This window comes from Arvicola amphibius, chromosome 1, assembly GCF_903992535.2.
Source record: "Arvicola amphibius chromosome 1, mArvAmp1.2, whole genome shotgun sequence".
In the NCBI taxonomy this organism is placed as follows: Eukaryota; Metazoa; Chordata; class Mammalia; order Rodentia; family Cricetidae; genus Arvicola; species Arvicola amphibius.
In genome coordinates this window covers 184,001,319-184,022,246 of record NC_052047.1, presented here as the reverse complement: position 1 = coordinate 184,022,246, position 20,928 = coordinate 184,001,319, and the positions used below count along the sequence as shown (strand labels likewise).

The window sequence follows — 20,928 nt, the reverse complement described above, 5'->3', positions numbered from 1 at the left end:
AAGAGTAATTAAGCGCAATGTTTAAACATTGCTGGTTGGAAACAAATGGTCGAGACATGGAAAGCAGCTTGGTGACTCCACAGAAAGCTAAGCGGAATCCCGTACAAGCAAATTACTCCTGGGTATGTACCCAGATCGAGTGAAAGTCGATGCCCAAATATTTGTGCGCAAATATTTGAAAGCGCCTTTCACACTTGCCAAAAGATGGAGCCAGCTCAGTAGATGAGCTAGTGCCCCAGCTTGGGTTAGCTGGCCATAGCGTTAGCTGAATGAAATGGGGGCACGGCCACTCCCTCCCAGCTATGGTTGAGGAGAAGGGTCCAGAGCAGGGAGAAAGTAGACCCAAACATGGCCAGCCAGGAGAGAACAGGCCATAGAAGAGAGAGGTGGGGCGAGCAAGAGACAGGGCCAAGGGGATCAAGAGCCAAGAGGGCAGGGTTATATAGGAATGAGAAACTGGGGGAAAGGAAGCCACCGGTAGTTGGAGAAGTTTAGGGCAGGGGCCAGGGTGAGGACAGCTCAGAGGAGCCGCAGGTACTGAACCTAGAGGCCAGGAGACTCTTTGGTATGTCAGTAGGCACTCACTATAGTTAGCCATTTGTCCCAAGTTTTCTTTTGAACCTCACCCTACAGGTTTATGCTACACAGTGGGTGATTGCCCAAAGCATAGTGTAGGGAGTGGGATGGCAGGCACGGGTTCGAAGTTGTCTAATTCCGTTTCTGTGGAATATGAGGCACGTGCATTCACATTGGCTGTTACAGGTGTGGGGAAAGGTTGGCTTGTGGGTGATAAGATTAGGTGTCACTGCTGAGTGGTTTTAAGAGTTTTGGGTAATGAAAATGTTTTAGAAAAATATGGTGGCTAGACAATTCTGAGAGCATACCCAATGCACTGAATTGCTCGCTTTGGGCTGCTTTTGTGTCGTGAAATTCCACTTGAGTTCAGATTAGAAATATATGAAATAAACAAAGTTACCTTTTATATTCCCTTCCTTTCTCTGGTTTCTTCAGTGGTTCACAGTGTTTGTTATGGCCGGGCCTGGCCTGGGCTACTCACTGCTCCTCTATGAGACATGGCCCAGAGGGAATGGGCCTTTTTGTCCTTTCTGACCAGGCGGTCACCTGGGCCCACAGCCAGCATGAGTCAGCACAGCACACTCTGCTCCTTTACGAGTTCTTTGTAGCTTGGAGAAGCCCTGAGTATCCCCAGTGGGAGGACAGGGCGTGGGGGCAACCACCTCTGCCTCTAGCAGTCCCAAAATAGAGTCTCAGTTCTTTAGATCCTGGAGCCTGTGGCATTTGCCCACGGTCAGTGTTAGAGAATCAGCCTTTTGCTAATACCCTGGAAACTGAACTGCCAGTTGTAGAATAGACCCTGTGGCGTTTCCCATAGTTTGTTGTGAAAACATGTAAAGAAGTCATGAGATGGGGCTGTTGAGATGACTCGGAGGTTAAGACTGCTCCTCCAGAGGTCCTGAGTTCAATTCCCAGCAACCGCATGGCAGCTCATAACCATCTGTAATGAGATCTGATGCTCTCTTCTGGTGTGCAGGCAGACATGCAGACAGAACACTGTATACACAATAAATAAGTTTTTGAAAAAAGTCTTTGAGATCTCTGCTTCACCGAGTACTGACCATAGGCACAAAGAGACGTTTCTAGTAGATTAAGATACATGTGAAGAGCCCAGAACTGTACAGGAGGTTAACATATGGTAAGAAAACTAGAGAACAATGTCAGGTTAGCTTCTGTGCTTTGAGGTGGGTGCTTGAAATCAGGTGCAGTTGAACGTTAAGACAGGTATAGAATCTTGTGCTGGGGTCCTGGTCACAAGTTCAGCCATTGCCAGCCTGTGAGGAGGGCTATGCCACCAGGCTTTGCCTTTGGGTATCACTGGGTGTGCTGGATAGTTTTATGTCAGTTTGATACAGACATCTGAGACGAGGGAACCTCAATTAAGAAAACGCCTCCAGCCGGGTGGTGGTGGCGCACGCCTTTAATCCCAGCACTTGGGAGGCAGAGGCAGGCGGATCTCTGTGAGTTCGAGGCCAGCCTGGTCTACAAGAGCTAGTTCCAGGACAGGCTCCAAAAAAGCTGCAGAGAAACCCTGTCTCAAAAAACCAAAAAAAAAAAAAAAAAAAAAAAAAAAAAAAAAAAAAAAACACGCCTCCATAAGTGGGTTGTAGGGCTACAGAGATGGCTCAGTGTTTAAGAACACTGACTGCTCTTCCAGAGGTCCTGAGTTCAATTCCAGGCAGCTGCAGTGGCTCACAATCTATAATGGGATCTGATGCCCTCTTCTGGCATGCAGGCATACGTGCAGACAAAGCACTTAAACAAACAAACAAATAAAACAAATGGGCAGTAGGCAAGCCTGTAGAGCATCTTCTTAATTAGTGATTGATGGGGGAGGGCCCAGCCCATGGTGGGTGGTGCCATTCCTGGGCTGGTGGTTCTGGGTTCTAGAAGAAAGCAGGCTGAGCAAGCCATGAGGAGCAAGTCAGTAAGCAATACTCCTCCATGGCCTCTGCATCAGCTCCTGCCTCCAGGTTTCTGCTCTGAGATTCTGTCTTGACTTCCTTCAGCAATGGACTACATTGTGGAAGTGTAAGTCAAATAAACCCTTCCTCCCCAACTTGCTCTTTGGTCGTGGTGCTTCACTGCAGCAATAGAAACCATTACTAGGACACTGGGTATCACTGAATAGCAGATTCTGGTGGGCCCAGGTTAGCCAGGAAGCAAAGCTGCAGCTCTCGAGATGCAGTGCAGCCTCACCTTCACCCTCTCACTGTTTCTGGTGGGGTGGAGCGGGGACTGGGGACAAGGACTACCCTGACAACTCAGCCGTCCTAGGAGTCAAGGTCAGGCCATCACCGTACTTGCTGCTGATGTTGTAAGAGGGCGCTCAGCTAGCTTGAAGCATCCGAGCAGAAGTGCTGCCTTTGGTGTTACGACTGTGTCTTCTTCCGTCTCGCGGACTCCGAGTGTGAGTCTTCTGCTCCTGGGAAGCTTCGGTTTGTATGTTTGCAGTGTTTTCACTGATGCCGAAGGTGGAATCTGGCTTTCTTTCAACTACCATGATTAGCTGTAACGAGGTGTCTTCTCACGGGAGTCCCTGTGAAGTGTGGGACCGAAGAACTTACTCTCAAAGTGATGAGAATATCACATGCTTCTCGTAATGAAAAACTTGAACTTAACCCACACTTCATTAATTTATTTGGGTTTGAGTTTCAGCTACAAATTATGGTAACAACAATGAAAGTACAAGATACTTTTTCCTCATGCAGGCTTTGTGACAAGTTGGGCAACCACAACAGTGATTTAACTTTTTTTTTTTTTTTTTTTTTTTTTGGTTTTTCAAGACAGGGTTTCTCTGTAGCTTTGGAGCCTGTCCTGGAACTAGCTCTAGCTCTTGTAGACCAGGCTGGTCTCGAACTCACAGAGATCCGCCTGCCTCTGCCTCCCAGTGCTGGGATTAAAGGCGTGCCCCACCGCCGCCCGGCGTGATTTAATTTTGAGCAGTTTCGTCAGTCCCTGTAAAATAATGCCCATTATCAGTCACTTCCCTTTCTTTTGTTCTATAGCCCATGGCTACTTTCAGTCTGTTAACTGACTCTTGATTTGTGTATTTAGGACATTTCATATAAAAGCAATTATACAACATACTGACTTCTGTGCCTTTCTTCTTGGCCTCAGAATGGTGTTCGTCCATCCATGTTATGCCATATATCAAGGCTCCATTCTTTTCTATGGCTGAAGAAAATGCCAGTATATAAATGAATTTCATTGTTTATTCAGTTTGGATGGAATTTTGTGTGCTTTTTGTACTGGGCCATTCGACAGTGTACCAGTGGACATTTATGTACATGGGTTTTTGTGGATGTATATTTTTATTCTCTTGGGTCTACCAAAGACTGAAGTATCGGGCCACATGGTACCTTACATTTTAACTTTCTGAGGCATGGCCAGTGTGTTTCCCAAAGCAGCTGTGCCATCTTAGATGCCCCTCCATCAATTGGTTCCAACTTTACCATATCCTCAGCAACATTTGGTTTTTTTTAAATATATTTTAATGGTTTATTTAATGTGCATTGGTGTGAAGGTGTCAGATCCCCTGCAACTGGATCTTCAGACAGTTGTGAGCTGCCATGTGGGTGCTGGGAATTGAACCCAGGTCCTTTGGAAGAGCAGTCAGTGCTCTTAACCACTGAGCCATCTCTCCAGCCCCCATTTGGTTTTTTTTAACATTATAATTACAGCTACTCTAGTGGGTGTGGAGTGCTAACTCTGTGTGTTTCTCACTTGTATGACCTGGGTGGTTACTGATATAGAGCTCCTTTTCTTGTAATTATTGGCTATTTCTGTTTCTGCTTTGCAGAACTGTGAGGTCCAACACCTTTGCTAGCTTAGAACTGGACTATTTGTCTTTTTATTGCGAAAGTGTAATAGTTGCTTTTGTATAGTGAGGCCTCATCCATCCCCTATGAGGTATACACTCTGCACATGTTTTCTTTCATTCTATGGCTGCCCTTCCTTCTGCCTTCTTTTTTTTTTTTTTAAAGATTCTTTTTTTTTTTTTAATATTTATTTATTTATTTATTATGTATACGATATTCTGTCTGTGTGTATGCCTGCAGGCCAGAAGAGGGCACCAGACCCCATTACAGATGGTTGTGAGCCACCATGTGGTTGCTGGGAATTGAACTCAGGACCTTTGGAAGAGCAGGCAGCGCTCTTAACCTCTGAGCCATCTCTCCAGCCCCCCTTCTGCCTTCTTTTTGCGGCAGGGTCTCACCATGGAGTTGAGACTGACCTCAACCCTGTGATCCTCCTACAAGTCTTCTTCTTCTTTTTTTTTTTTTTTTTTTTTTTTTTGTTTTTCAAGACAGGGTTTCTCTGTGGCTTTGGAGCCTGTCCTGGAACTAGCTTTTGTAGACCAGGCTGGTCTTGAACTCACAGAGATCCACCTGCCTTTGCCTCCTGAGTGCTGGGATTAAAAGTGTATGCCACCACTACCCGGCTCCTCCTATAAGTCTTTCAAGCAGAAAGGGCATCCAAGGTGGAGAGAGGAGTGTGCAGAAGACAGAATGCTGTACCAAAGCTAAGCCTTCCTTGCTACCTTTCAGGTGCCTGCTGCATGGCTGGCTCAGAGCTACATCATCAGCATTTGGATTGGTCAAGACTTAGGAGAGAGAAGCTGTCTGGGCCAGCAATATCTCTAGAACAGTTTTGCAGACGATAGTTTGTCCGGGGTCATCAAGATGCTAGAAGTCCCAGAGGTGGGTGTGCAGAGAGGGTCTGGAGGCCTGGGAAGGAGACAGCCAGCTCTGCCTGTGGAAGACGAGGAAGAGCTCCATAGCACTGTGTCCACAGGAGGGGAGCTGCAAGGATGCAGACCCTGGCTGCCCTGAGCGCACACTGGTGGCTTCCTGTGTGGAGAGAGAAGAAAAGTCCAGGAACAGAATGACCAGCAGGAGAGAGAAAGGTAGAGTCCAGCCAGGAAGGACTGTGAGTCAGAAGCTCCCACCCTACCCCCAAGGCAGTCACACAGGGCAAGATGGTTCAGAGCAAGGAATATGGGAGAAGAGGCATAACATTGCGGGCAAAGGCCTAGAGTTTATTAATCCAAGAAGCAATTTGGATTAATAAAGGGACCTGGCATTGAAAATGTTTCAGTTGAACACCAAGCCCCTGCTCAGGAAGCTGATATTCCCCTGGGTATCTTGTAGAGTCTTCTTCTAGGAAGTTACTTCCGAGAAACTCTCCCAACACTGCCCCTCAGCCTCTCTGCCTTGGAATGGGAAGAACAGGTGGCCCAGACATTTCTTCCACTGTCTACTCTGTCTCCTTATGACCCTCCTTCTAAGGTAGAAACTTCAATCACACTCAGAGAATCAGAGGCAATCCCAGAGATGGCTGAACAGAGAAATGGAGGAAGTTGGGTGAGCAGCATCTCATGGACTGCTCAGAACTTTAAGAATGTCTTACTCACCCATTCTGGACACACCCTACCTGAATACCTCTTGTTCTATGAAACGGGAGATCTTGTTACAACAGAAAACAAATTCCTTTCCCAGCTGAGACTACTTACTACATAAATGGGTGCTTTTGACCTTTACCCTAAAGAATATTTTCATACTGGATTTACAGCTGTGTTCTGACATTGCCAAGCTCTGGGGCTCAGGACAGAAAGGAAGTATGCTGTGTGTATGTGTGTCTCTCTGTGTGTGTGTGTTATGTTGAAGCATGAGTAATAACAACTCAGGGAGAGAAATGGGGGTTCAACCTGAAGATCCAAAAAGCAAAGCAGCCAGCCACTGGCTCTTACCTCGACCTCAGTCCAAAATGGTGATCCTGGCCGGGCGGTGGTGGCGCACGCCTTTAATCCCAGCACTCGGGAGGCAGAGGCAGGCGGATCTCTGTGAGTTCGAGGCCAGCCTGGTCTACAAGAGCTAGGTCCAGGACAGGCTCTAAAAAAGCTGCAGAGAAACCCTGTCTTGAAAAACCAAAAAAAAAAAAAAAAAAAAAACAAAATGGTGATCCTGCCTCCAGGAATCTCAGAATGAGACTGTGTCTGAGAGCTGTCTCCTCCCATTTTATAATCCTCTCTAGCTCTGGGATTAAAGGCGTGCACTGCCTGGTTTCTATGACAACTAGCGTGGCTACTGGGATTAAAGGTGTGTGTTACTACTGCCTGGCCTGTAAGGCTGACCAGTGGGGCTCTTTTAGTGTCCCAGTCCCCAGGAAAGCTTTATTTATTAAATTGCAATTGAAATGCCATTACAGTGTGGAGTGTGTATAGTGCGTGTGTGCGTGTGGTATATGTGTGGGGTGTGTGTGGGGGGGTGTATAGTGTGTGTGCGCACATATGCATGCTCCATGTCTGCTTGAGAAGCAGCCTGTGTGATCACAGAAAGACTTCCTTATAACTCACTTCATGTAACGCCATCCCTGCTTAAGAATCACCCCCGGCATGGTGACTCCCCCCCCCCCCCCATTATAATTTGCCTATTTTGTAAACTCTGTCAATAAAGTTCTTTTCCTCTCCCGTCTAGCGGACACAGGTTCAGGACAACTAAGACGTGTTGCATGTCTAGATTAAGCCACCTACCATGAAGTACAAGGTGTGCTTCAGTGAGAGTTTCCTGAGGCAAAGACTTTATCACTGGCCTACCCAAAGAACGTTAGAGAAGAAAGGATTTAGGAATGACCCCGTGAGAAATGAGGGAGAAAGGACAGGGTAAGAAGGTAAGTGTGTCAGTTTAGCATCATAAGAAAGAGGAAATGCCTTTTGATACTTGAGCATTTTTTTTAAGAGTGTTATGCACAGCAGGGCTGTGATGGTGTGGTGTGGTGTGGTGCATACCTTTAGTCCCAGCACTTGGAAGGCAGGGGCAGGTGATCTCTGAGTTCACGCCAGCCTGCTCTACAGAGTGAGTTTCAGGACAGCCAGGGCTATCCAGAGAATCCTCTAAGTAAAAAGAAAGAGTAGGTTAAGGTCATCTTCTGTTTTGTTTTTGTTTTGAGACAGTTTCTCTGTGTAACAGCTATGTCTGTCTTGCAACTCATTCTGTAGACCAGGCTGGCAGATCCACCTGCTTCTGCCTCCTCAGTGTTGGGATTACAGGCTTTCGCCACCACTGCCCGGTGGGTTAAGGTCATCTTTGGCATCCTTGTATCATTACTCTAGAGTTACCAGAACATTAAACTTTGCTCTTGTGACATTTGCAACAGGAACTCAGCCATTCTTGCAGCTCCCATCTCCAGTGCTTTTGATCCTGGCCTTGGACACTCTCTTGTGGTCGTAAGCCAGGCCCAGGGCAGCCATGCTGTAACCCCCTCTTGGCAGGATCAGCTATTCAGGGTTCTCTGAAGGGGTGCTAACTTGCAAGACATGAGCTGGAGAGAGGAAGGAAACTAAGCAAGATTCTATTGTCAAGGTCTCCCTTTATTGGGGGTGAAAGTTACAGCTTATATACCCCTTGAATGGGGTGGAGGTAGGGGTAGGCAGGAACACTGCCGGGGTAACTGAAGGTCATCAGCCAGCACCTGGTGTAAGCCACGGGTTCTGTTAACAGATAGTTCTCAAGATAGTTGGGATGAGGGGTGGGAATCTCCGTAAACATCCTTAGGGCAATGACCTCTGCTATCCCTGTAAGGATGATGGTCCCTGACAAATCCATCCTTAGGAAAATGGTCCCTGACACCATGCAGTCGATGAAGAACGTAGTGAAGTTGACGTGCCAGCAGTACTCACTGGCGGAGTAGTCGTAGGGGAAGGTGTGGTGGTAGTTGTGGAAGCCCTCACCTGGAAGAGAAGCACAGGGAGCAGTCGGGGGCTTGGTGACTGCTGCCTCCTGATCTTCGCACATCTCTTACATAGAAGGTACCTTGAACCTCAGAGAACTATGCTGTTGTTAACTGAATAGATGACCCTGTGTCTTCTATCCTGCGGAAATAAAGCAATCTCAGAGGCATGGTAATATTGAGTGATCTCACTGATGATGTGTGGAGGATTTGGGGAAAGGATGTTTCTCTTGTGATAACTGGATGAGGGAAGATGATTCTACTCGGGAAAAAAACCAGAGCAGACATAATCCTGACCGGAGACCCCACGGGCTCTGTGTTTGTATGGGGAGGCTCACGTGGTATGGTGGGGGAGGAGAGGATATGCTTCTAACAAAGGTAAGCCAGCTCTTGCTTCCCCATGCTTTTGATGTTTCCTGTTAAGTGTGAGAAATTCCAACAGAAAAGGCAACAGCAGCCAAGAGCCAAAGGAAGGGAGGTCAAGGACCAGAGTCCCCCTCAGCTCCAGGCAGTTCCCTGGGGGCTGCTGTCATCTTTGATCTTAGGGGAGGGAGGAACTAATAATCAGAACCACTCTGAAAACACTTAGAGATTCCTTCTAACTGTGGATATTCTGGGAATTCCTGAGACGGGCATTCACTTTGAAAAGTCAATACACGTTTTTAGGTTCAGGGTAATGACTGTGCCGGATAAAGCTTTACAGACTGTCAGCTGTAGGCAGAACCTGCCTAAGAACAACAGCACTGCTGTCAGCTTTAGCACAGAGAACAACTACTAAGAGAGGTGGGAAGTGAGGAACCCCAGATAGTTAGGGGTGATGTGAACAAGAGGCAGGGAAAGGGATTTCGGACCTGGAAATGCTTCTGACAGGGCTCCTGGTGTTTAAGGATTCTATCTGCATGCCCCGTCGTCCACAGTGTAGACTTGGCAGGGGTGGGGGAGGAGGAGGGGGTAGGGGCACCTGGCTAAGGCTGCTAACACAGGATTGTAACTTCTATATTCAAGGCTTTGAGTGTTAGATTTAAAACAGTGTGTAGCAACTGGGACATCTTTTCGGAGATCAGCTTTCTCAGATAACTTGAGCATATGACAGTGGGGGAGGTAATTCAAGACGCAATGAAACAAACAAAACACAAAAAACTAACGTGGCAGGAAACAGCTGGAGAAGAACCAAGGGTGAGGTAAGCAGACAAAAGACAAAAGACCGGATAAGAGGTAAAGAAAGAGGCTGGCAGCCACTCTGGACAACAAGTTCTGAGAACATGAACTGAAGACGCTCATATCCAGTTACAACACAGAACACAGCTCGGGCCACATTCGCCTATGAAAATCTAGTATCGTAGAGGAAAAGTGATTTATTTCAGGAGAATCAGAGCATATTCAGAGGAGGAAGGCCCTCGATGGAGGAAGCTAGGGCAGGAAGATGAAGATCCACTCAGAGTGGAGCACTGAGTGAGTGAACTCTGTCAGAGTCCCTCTGCATTTACATTGCATGATTGAAATGCAAGACACTGAGCTTCACTGCCTGCCCAGTCAACCCTGCAGTTCTATTCATTTGCTTCCTCACCCAAGTGAGAACCTAGCCAACCAGAGGGCACAGGGCAATGACAAACTTAAAAGGATTTAATGTAGGCTAGGTGCAGTGACTCAAACCTTTAATCCCTGCTCTTAGGACCTCTGACACAAGGGATCTCTGTGAGTTCAAGGCCAGTTTGGTCTAAAAAGCAAACTCCTGTTTAAAAAGTGGCTTGAAGCTGGGTGGTGGTGGCGCATGCCTTTAATCCCAGCACTCGGGAGGCAGAGGCAGGCGGATCTCTGAGTTCAAGGCCAGCCTGGTCTACAAGAGCTAGTTCCAGGACAGGCTCCAAAGCCACAGAGAAACTCTGTCTCGAAAAACCAATAAATAAATAAATAAATAAATAAATAAATAAATAAATAAATAAAAAGTGGCTTGATTCACGTGGCATTTGGAGATCATTTTGGAACCTGATGTTTTTCACTGTTTCTTTTTTATAGTAGGCATGTTGCCTGACTTTCATATGGGTTTCTTATATAATACCTAATTGGTTTAGCCTTTTGATGTTCTTTATTTTTGAGACAGGGCCTTACTATGTAGCCCTGACTGGCCTGTAACTTGCTATGCTGACCGGATTGGCTTTGTACTTAACTCAGCTAATAAACTCTAGATTTAGACAGAAGAACTGAGACACAAATTATCATTGAAAAATTTAGGAGCCACATGTACTGGCTCATACCTGCAATTCCAGCCTTTTGGAGGCTGAGGCAGAGTTACTGTCGTAACTCTGAGGCCAACCTGGGCTACAAAGTGGGTTCCAGGCCAGCCTGGGTTACAGAATAGATCCTGACTTAAAACAAACAAATCTGGCCAGGCGGTGGTGGTGCATATCTTTAATCCTAGCACTTGGGAGGCAGAGGCAGGTGGATCTTTGTGAGTTTGAGATCAGCCTGGTCTACAGAGTGAGTTCCAGGACAGCTACGGCTGTTATACAGAAAAATTCTGTCTCGAAAAACAAACAAAACAAACAAATCTTCTCTGGTCTTTCAGACAGCAGAGAATCCTAACTAGTAGACCAATGGATGTGCTTATACTGTAAACAGTTGATTTACCCAGAGCTCCCATTGAAGTCAGCACAGTCTCTCGGACTCCAGTGTTCTTGTTATGAGGGCGATACCCGTAAAGGTGGACAGCACTGTTCACCAGCTAGGTGGCATTGAGCAGGCATAGCTCAGTAAAGCGGCAACGTAGGAAAGTTTCGAAAGTTTCACCCCAGCAATACCAGGGCACCGGTGTGGGCAGGATGAAGCACATGAGCAGGAGGCTGGGCTCATAGTACCTATGGGGAGAGATCACACGCCGAGTATGGAGAGAAGACTTTCACAGCCAAGGAAACATCCACTCCTGCAGCGTACCTGTGCTCTTCCTCCTACTTCTCGAGTATGGGGGAAGGACGAGGGCCAAAACCATCAGGAGAGAGTGGGATAGACATCTGTTAAACACATGATTTTTTGTTGTTGTTGTTTTTGTTTTTTGAGACAGGGTTTCCCTGTGTAACAGTCCTAACTGTCCTGGAACTAGCTCTTGTAGACCAGGCTGGCCTCGAACTCACAGAGATCTGCCTGCCCCTGCCTCCCGAGTGCTGAGATTAAAGGCCTTTGAGCCACCACCGCCCGGCCTTATATAAATTTTTAAATGAGGCAATGTGGACGCATTTAATGACTCTCCTAGGATCCCACCACTAGAGGCCAGTGTGTCAAGTCTAGGACTGCCTGTCTCCTGACAAGAAAGTCATAATTCTTTTCCTCAGGAGCACAAAACTATGTTCATCAGACAGATGAGGCTAAATCACAACCTCAGCCTCCAAGATCTGCTGCCTGGGTTCTTGTCCATCTGCCTTTGAGTTCCTCCCCAACCCCCCCCCCCCATTTTTCAAGATAGGGTTTCTCTGTGTAGCCCTGGTTATCCTGAAACTTACTCTGTAGACTAGGGTTACCTTGAACTCATAGAGATCCACTTGTCTTTGCCTCCCAAATGCTGGGATTAATATTTTGTATATTCTCTCTTGTATCATGATTATTTAATACTTGCCTTGTCTTTCAACCTCAATAGACTATAAATTCCTTGCGGGAAAAGCCTTGGCTATGTTCATTTTTATGTCTGTGCCTATCTAGTTAGTGATAGTAGATCAAATTGTATTTAATTGCATTCGGGAAAATGGCTCAAAGGGCATGGAACGGAACAAAACAGTAAAGTGTCGTTATGGTCTCTGAGCCATTACAATGGATCTTGAACATACAGTCTCTCAGCTTTTATTTACACAGTAAATAAGAGGAAAGGTGGGGCCTCTAAACCCCAGGTGTTCTGCACCCCATGCCCCCTTCACTCACCTCCTCTGGAACATGACCAGCTTCTCGGCTTTTAGGTCAGACATGTCCAGTTTTTTGCCCTTCTCTTTGACAGCTGGGTGTTTGCGCACGAGCAGCCAGCCCACATGAGAGAAGAAAAAGCCACTCCGGGAATTGTGAGGGTCAGCGTGTGTTTCTGTGAACTTGTGGTGGGCGCGGTGATCTCGGGCCCATTCATACACGTCATTCTGGAGGGACAGGAATGAGGACCCGGTATTGAGAAGAGAAGCCCTTCTGGGAGAATGCAAGAGCCTAGGTGTCTGCCAGGGCCTGGAACTCAGAGAGTCCCAGGACTTCTCCCAAGGGCCTGGTGGAGCCCTTCTGCACACTTGCCCCTGAGAAAAACTTATAGTCTCAGACTCAGGAAATAGCACTCTTGCATCAAGAGAATCTGCGGTAGGAAGAGGACAGGTGGGACCCTGCCCTCAGTTTCATTGGCAAAGAGCAGCAGCTCCTCAAGCAAAGAATGTTGGACAGGATCCTAATGGACGGCCTAATCCTTGAAGATGGGGAGTTGGGAACAAGAAGCAGGTGGCCTTGGGGTCTGGCGTGCTGGTCGGTCTGTGACTACGGATGGGGAAGCCCTATGTTCATCCTTTCACAATGACAGGTTACTCAACTAGTAATAAGAGCAGCATGTAAGTTATGAGCTTGGGCACATTTCTTAAGGACCTCTTATGTGGGACTCTCTCTAACCCTTTAATTATGCACCAATACTACCACCCTCTCCCCTTTTGCCCACAGAGAGCAGAAGTGTTCAGGGTGTAATGATCATATACATAGGTTGGGAATCTCCAATATTACATGCAACAAGAGAAATGAATTTTGTTTTCTGTTTTCTTCTTATCCCACTATGAGCCCCACTTTGATACCCTCTCCCCAGAAGACAAGCTATCTGGTGCCAGTTGCTGTCACCTAATCCCACTGAAGTCTCCTTTCTCTAATTCCTTTCCTTCTGTCTCATACACTTCTGCCTCGAAGACCTCGGTAGCTGATTAGCCAGCACGGCAGCCACAGGTGCTATCCCAATGCTGCTCGATGAAACTACTTATTAACACAATTTCACCATCTGAAATGAGGGATAATAACAGTCCCCACCTCTTAAGACATCCTGAAAGACTTAATGAGTGTATCTGTGCCAAATGCTAGCACAGTGCCTGCCACAGAGGCCCTGCCATTAGAAATGTTTCCATTTGCTATCTGAAACAAGAGTTCTTGTGGCGCGATCCTAAGGCAGGCATCACAAAGGGTAAGTTCAATGTAGGAGACCAGGGCCAGCGCCTAACTGACGCAGGATGGCCTTTTATACTGAAGGACCGTATCAGCCATACTGTGCGAAAGCATAGGAACTTGGTCAAAAATGACTCAGTAACTAGAGACCCTTTCCTCCCGTCTCCCTACCCAGGGACTCGGAAGTACCTCATGCTCTCTGGGCCTCAGAACTAAGCAAACACTTTAGATGGCCACACAGGATTGGGGGAGGCAATGGCTGCCCCTGCTGCCTGCTCTCAGGGTGCTGATTCCTTCTGGTCTGCCCTGGGTCATCAGTAGAAGTGATGCAGAGAGTGGAGCAGGTGCAGACGTTCACCTGGACAGCCATGGTGTTGGCCAGGATGAGGAAGAGCTTCAGCGCAGCTGTGCTTTATAGGTTCGGTGGCTCCACAGGTGAAGAGTCTTGGCTGTGATGCCCAGGCCAGTAAACACACGTGACACACACACACTGCAGGAAGAAACAGCGGAGATCACCAACAGGAAAGCGCCTCTGCTAAGAACGTTAAGATACCTTTCCGAAGCTCCATTGTGTCTTTGTAAGGCTTGGAACGGGGATCTGTTTTCTCATGAATCCTAGGGATGTAAATAGAAACAGGACCCTTCGACACCAAAGCACTAGAGATGAGACATATCCCAATATGTGGGACATGTAGGCAGGACGTTCATGACTTGTGCCGCTCTCGGAATAAAGGAGAGCCGAGCCTTCACTGATTTGCTGGAGTGGCAGCTCGTGGGCAGAGGGACCCACTGTCTTTCTGAAGAACTTTAGGTGCCTATGCCAGGTAGCTGCCTAAATACCACAAAGGAGGGGTATAAACAAGCACGTAACCAGCTGGAGGCCTAGGAGCTTACTAGCCTCTGTCCTATTGGGGTGTTTCTGTCTCGGGGACGCATTGTTCCCCAAGGCTGAAGAGAATACCTTCCCCTCACAGACTGTCCACCTCGAAATGGAGACGAGCTAAGGAGGACCAGGTATTGAGGATGCAGGGAACAGAGTCCCAGCCGTTGTCTTTGTGCAGGAGCGTCACGCCAGACCCCATGTCCTTTGACCTTCGGTTACCTTTCTCTAAAGTGTTGAAGGCCATCGGCTATGCCCACCGTGCTAAGGACCATAAACGTGAGTGTTTATGAGCTAGATCAATCTGGGCCCTGCCAAATTAGAAGAGACCCAGGTGGCAAGGGACACACGTGCCATGCAGAGCTCGGACTACACAGCAGTCAGTACAATAGCGTGTCATCGCTGTAGTAGATGGGTGGCTATCAGGGACAGCCAGCCCCGTCTACAGCCTCATGTGCACAGAGGCTCAAGCTCTGCAAGGGTATCACTATTCTTACGTTCACTGTAGGCCTTGAATGGTTAGACGCTACTAACATGACATCACAGTTTAGGAGGAAAGTGGTTCTTGTTTTTCCAGCCTGACAAGACTGGCAGAAGTGGAAGCATGGTTTGCAGCTAGGGTTTCTGTTCTGGCTCCCGCTCTGGCATGTACTTCCAGACAACAGAGCACACCAGCACTACCCTGCTTCACTGACTTCAGAGACTACACAGCTCAAGAGACTTTGCATAATCCATCATGGGCAAGGGGACACTGAGTGTAGCCATCTGTCCCTATGATTGGTAGCACTAACATAAAAGCTAGGACTTTGGTAAAACAAACAAACAAACAAACAAAAACTATGTACAATACTTTAGGGGCCAGCTGGAAACAATGGACCCTCAAAGGCTACAGAACTTTAAGACTGGAGATCCCCCACACTGTACAAATGGCCTTATATTCTTCAAAAGCCAAAAATGACAGATTGCAAATGGAAAGATACCAAAAAGAGAGGAAACACAGCCTTGGCTCTGGGGTCATTCCACTCCCTGCACTAGCAACCAACCTGCCAAACACAGTTTGGTCAAGCTCAGAACTGAACCAAATGAGGCCTTTAAGGAGGGCCCAAGGTGGAAGGGAATTAAAAGGGGCTGAAACTATTTGAAGACTTCCCTCCTAGGGAGGACGAGAGAGGGAGTTCATAGCCTATAGAGGAAAGCCACCCATGTCTGGGTCCATTATGCTGCAGCTCAAGTTTGGGGTTCTCAGAGGAAGAAGAGGACAGATACTACCCAGCTGCCTCAGCAGGACCACGCTCCATGACCTACGGATAAAGCACCCTGTTATACGTAGGAGTGGGATACCATGTGATGAGAACAAGCTATTCCCGCCCTGAAAACGTGGTTTAGGCCACACTGGAACAAGACCCTGAGGAAGGAAATACCCATTTGCATTTCCCTGAGGAACCTGGAAAAGTTCCAAGATGAAACTTCAGAGTCCAGCTCTCACCACTTAGAAGACCTAAGAGGACTGGGCCAGATGCAGCTAACATCTGGCTAACTAGCCTCTTTTTACCACTACCCTTCGAGAGAGTAGCAGAAAGAACCCACACCTGACGCCGCTCTAGACAATGTCCCAGCATCTTCCTGAAGAGAACGTGCCAGAGCAAGTGCCTCTGCATCCACACAGGTCCTGCTTGCTCTCCCTGTTCAGGCTTCAGGGGTCACAAGTGACAACACCTGCAAAGCACACCTGTAGATGCCAGGAACAGCACCGCCATCAGCCCAGGCCATGAGTCCCTGAGGGCCTGAGCTAAGACCGGCCGAGGACATACTGTCTCTCTCAGTACAGCAGCCAGTACAGTAGGTTGGGCTACTCAAGGGTTCTAATGTCTGCCAAAGAACCGTGTGTCGGAGACAGGGAAGACGTGCTAGATGGTGTCACATCCATAGCGTCCATAGATGAGATGAGCAGCACCAGGCTGGATGGGGGATGGAACAGGAGACACTTCTGCAACCTTCTTTCATTCTAAGAACATCTCGACCAGCATACGCTGCATCCTGGAGACCTATGTGGAGAGCCAGACGCCTCTGCACTTGAGTGGTACAGGAACCCGTTTCCTCTTCCTCTCAGGCAAACCAGCCTCGTCTGGATGGGGGTGAGGTCCAAAGAGTTGTCTGCAAGTTCCCTGGGGAGGACAAGCAGACAAGCAAGAAACCCACACAGAAAAGCTTGCTCAGAGACAGTTGCTGCTTTATCGCCTGTCTATTCCTCCGAGCCACCATGCGCACGGGCTTCCAGAGCTGATAGTCATGCATCCCGATCCAGCTCGGCTTTTTCCAGACCAGTCGATCCCTCAGGATCCAAAGGGAAAATGATGGAGACTCCCATACAGAACACGGCTGCTGACTTGGCTCAGAGTGGACCTCATTAAGGAAAAGGGAGACACCAAGACACTGGATCGAAACAAGGGGAGCTGCTCACTGAAGATCCAGGTGTAGACCTTGCAGGAGGGAATCAGTGTGATCCCATACAGGGCTGCCACATGCAGCAAGGCCATGAGATGATGTTTCTCCAGATGTACTGTAGCTTGGGTGGGAGAACCTCCTCATCCTGGTAGCTGGGGTCATGTATATCTTCCTTCATCTCAGGGCAGATGTCTTCTCCCCATTGTTGGAGAATCTTTTCTAATTTCTCCCCTTCATTCTTCAGCCCTGCTACGCAGCAAGGGAAATCTGGGTTCTCCAATGTAGGTCAGGGAAAAACGGAGTACAAGCACAGGCTGGGTCTCCGTACCAGGTTAGGTAGGGTTAGCTGGAAAAGATTCCCATGAAATTATGAATCCAACTAGGAACAGACTGCACAGTGAAAATAATTTGCTTGATACAACTTAGTCACAGAAGTAGAAAGCAGAGGAAGTAGCGGTATTCACCTCATGCTTTTTATGACTCGAGGCATTATTATTGTTTTCTTTTTTAGATGAGGCCTTGTATTATCTGTCCCGCATCTCGGAATCTCACCATCCTAGCCTCCTGAGTATTGGGATTTCAGATGAGTGCCACTGGGGTCTGCACCAATATTTATGATAATGTCCAGGAATGTCATGAAATAACTCAAGCCTGGAGTGGCTGGCTATACCTGTAATCTCTATCCTCTGGAGCCAGAGACAGAGTGGCCATGAGCTCACAGCCAGGACGGCCTATATGTGGCTTCTGGCCAATCTGAACTATGGAGTGGGATGTTGCAATGCTATCCCGTTCTCAAAACAACAAAACCCAGCTTGGAAGATATGCAGCCTTCCTTTCCACGGACAGTTAGAAAAACTGTTAACAATGAGTTAATTATGTGAATGCAAGTGAGAAAAACTTTATAAAGTGAATTATTGTTCTTCAACACAAAGTCTCAAAGTTGTGTGATATCAAACTCATTTTTGGTAGAGAGTAAAAGTATGCTTCTGCTGAGGAATATTCCTTTACACGGTGTGAAGATATGTCACCGTGATTGGTGGAATAAAGAGCCGAATGGCCAATAGGTAGGCAGGAAGAGGTTGGGGGAGACTTCTGGGGACAGAGAGGACTCGGAGAGGAAGAGCACAGGGTCACCAGCTAGATGCAGAGAAAGCAGTGTGGGGAGTATGGAGAGATAAGGTAACGAGCTACGTGATAGAATGTAGATTAAAATAAATGAGGTAATTTATATTATAAGAGCTAGTGGGACAAGCCTAAGTCATGGCGGAGTTTTCATAATTAATAACAAGTCTCCATGTCATCACCTGGGAGCTGGCAGATTTGCTATATACTTCAAAGCCTCTTGTCAAGAGATTGAGTCCCTCATCTTTTTTTTTTTTAAAAAAGATTTATTTATTTATTGTAACTGGTGTTTTGCTTGTATATACTCTGTGTGAGGGTGTTGGATCTCTTAGAACTAGAATTACAGACCACAGAGTAGAATCCAGCGCTTCCAGGACTGAAGCTGGATTTTTGCTTCAGAGTATGGGGCTGTGTAGCAAGGCAGGTGCTGAACTCGGAACCTGCGCTGTGCAGTATATATACAGTGGCTGTCGGGGCTCAGCCACACTGTGTAGGCTGTTGCCCAGAGCTGTGGATTTAAAGGCATTGGCTGGCTGGGTCTTTTATTGCCTCATATACCTTTACCCCCTGCCAAAAGGGTCAAGGTGTGCAGAGGCAGCTGGCCTACGTGGCCCCAGGCAGAGATGAAGGTGGAAGAGTGGAGGGAATAAAAAAAATAGGCCCTGGACAAACTGGATCAAGGTGATGTCGCCTACATCACGTGCGGTCTTAACATAATATGACCCCAAATCCTGTCCCTGTCTTTCCCCTGAGAAAATGGTGGGTGGGGCTGAAGAGAATGCTCAATGATTGAGAGCACTGGCTGTTCTTCCAGAGGTCCCGGGTTTAGTTCCCAAGGTCCACATGGTGCCTCACAACCATTTGTAACTCCAGTTCCAGACGATCCTACACCCTCTTCTGACCTCTGAGGGCAGTAGATACTCAAGGAGTGCACGGACGTACAGAGAGGCAAAATGATCATACACATAAAATAAAATAATCTTTTAAAAAATATTTATTTATTATGTATACAATATTCTGTCTGTGTGTATGCCTGCAGGCCAGAAGAGGGCACCAGACCCCATTACAGATGGTTGTGAGCCACCATGTGGTTGCTGGGAATTGAACTCAGGACCTTTGGAAGAGCAGGCAGTGCTCTTAACCTCTGAGCCATCTCTCCAGCCCCCAGTAAAATAATCTTTAAAAAGTTAATAATACATTTGTCAATTCTGGCCTCCTCATTGGCCAAAGACTATCTGATGTTACCTCATTAACCATTCCCCTGGCTCAGCTCCATCTTCTGTCCTCCATGCCACCGCCTCTCTTCTCTCCTTCCCTCTTTTTTCCCTCCTCCTTGCCTTCTGCCACTCTCCTGTGGGCATGGGAACACTTGAGATTTCATCCTGGAAAGCAGTTATCTAGTTCAGCGATACAAGCCCTAGGACAGCCTGACACATGGTGACTAGCTGGGCAATGGGGACATTCCACAGGAGAGAACGGGAAAGTCATGGTGGCAATGACCACTCACAACTCCACCCTGCCTACCCAGTCTCCTAGGAACTGTGGTGGGGGGAATGGCAATAACCAATGGCTCAGTGGCCCTCATCTATAGAGGAAAGCCCATAGCTGAGGAAAAGTAATGGCACTGGCCTTCCCACCAACTCTGAATGCTATTCTAACCCTCCAGCACCACACACACACACACACACACACACACACACACACACACACCAGCGCGCGTTCTCAGATCTGTGTGCATGCACATCCCATACTTAGTTAATGGACAGGTTCCGCAGGGTAAGGACTCTGCCAGGAATCAATGGCTTTGGTTCCCCCTGGGTCCACCACCTATGCCCTCAGAACATACTGGGCCTTTGTTTGTTTGTTTTTCGAGACGGGGTTTTTTTTTTCTGTGCAGCTCTGGCTGTCCTAGAACTCGCTCTGCAGCGCAGGCTGGTCTCAGAGATCTGCCTACCTCTGCCTCCTGAGTGCTGGGATTACAGGCGTGCGCCACACCCCGGCTCATACTGGAACTTTTGAGAGATTCTTGATGCCCTCTGTAGAATTTTGAGTTATTTTGTGTAAAAGAGGCAGGAAGTACATACAGACATTTATACCCAGCAGCGGGCTGAAGGCGTAGGCAGGCGATGGAATAAGAACAAAGAGCAGATATCGAATGATCTCTCTGAGATTCAATTTGCTGAAGCCTCACCCTTCCGTTTTAAAGTGTCAAGTGGAGTTATCAAACAGCTTGGTTACGGTCACACCAGCTAGTTTATGGTAGAAGAGGAGTTCAGGGTAGAAATGTGAGGCTGATGCCCAAGTTCCTGAAGCCTAACCCTATTACCCAATTCCTCTTGACGGCTTGCGATACTCTTACAGACAGGGAGCAGCCCCTTCAGCTCTCCCTAGCCTCCACCTCGGCCGACAACTTCACGGAGCAAACTGCAGGGGGCGGTGCCTCCTGATTGGAGCGGGCGGGGGCCGAGCCTCAGCGTGGCTGCTGATTGGCTGCGCGGGGTCAGGCGCTGTGGGCCGAGTGAACGCGAGTAACCCCGGGGGCGGTGCTGACCGGGAGTAACCCCGGGGAGGGGCGGCTCGCCTCTCCCTTTGTCTCCCCCGGCTTGGGGCTCGGGACCCGCAGACCTGCCTGGGCAGCGACGGGGCGTGGGAGCGGGGGCGGGGCTTTGTGCGCCTGAGCAAGCACCCGGGACCGGAAGACTGAAGCGTTGAGCACAGCTGCTTCCTCGTGCCCCAGGCACCAGCTTTGTAGGAGTTAAGTGTGGGGTTCAGTGTGAGGGTTCTAGGAAAGATGGCTATGGAGATCCCCGAGGGGATGTGGCGAGTGTGCCTTAGTGACTTTGGAGGACAGGCTGCCACCTCCAACAACCTTAAAGTGGAAAAGGCTAGGATCACTTCCCCTAGCCTGTATTTCATGGGTAAGGGGTCCGGAACAGTTTTGATAATGCAGAGTCAAAGTCAGGGGTGCCCCCTAAACACTGCTGGTGGGGATGGAGAGTGGTTCGGCCACTGTGTAAAAC

The 20,928-nt window shown here is 48.0% G+C and overlaps 1 pseudogene; it reads right to left on the bottom strand.

The window, feature by feature from the left end:
• Positions 1-7,738: 7,738 nt before the first annotated feature.
• On the bottom strand, positions 7,739-19,396 carry LOC119806294 (annotated as a pseudogene).
• Between the last annotated feature and the right edge of the window lie 1,532 nt (positions 19,397-20,928).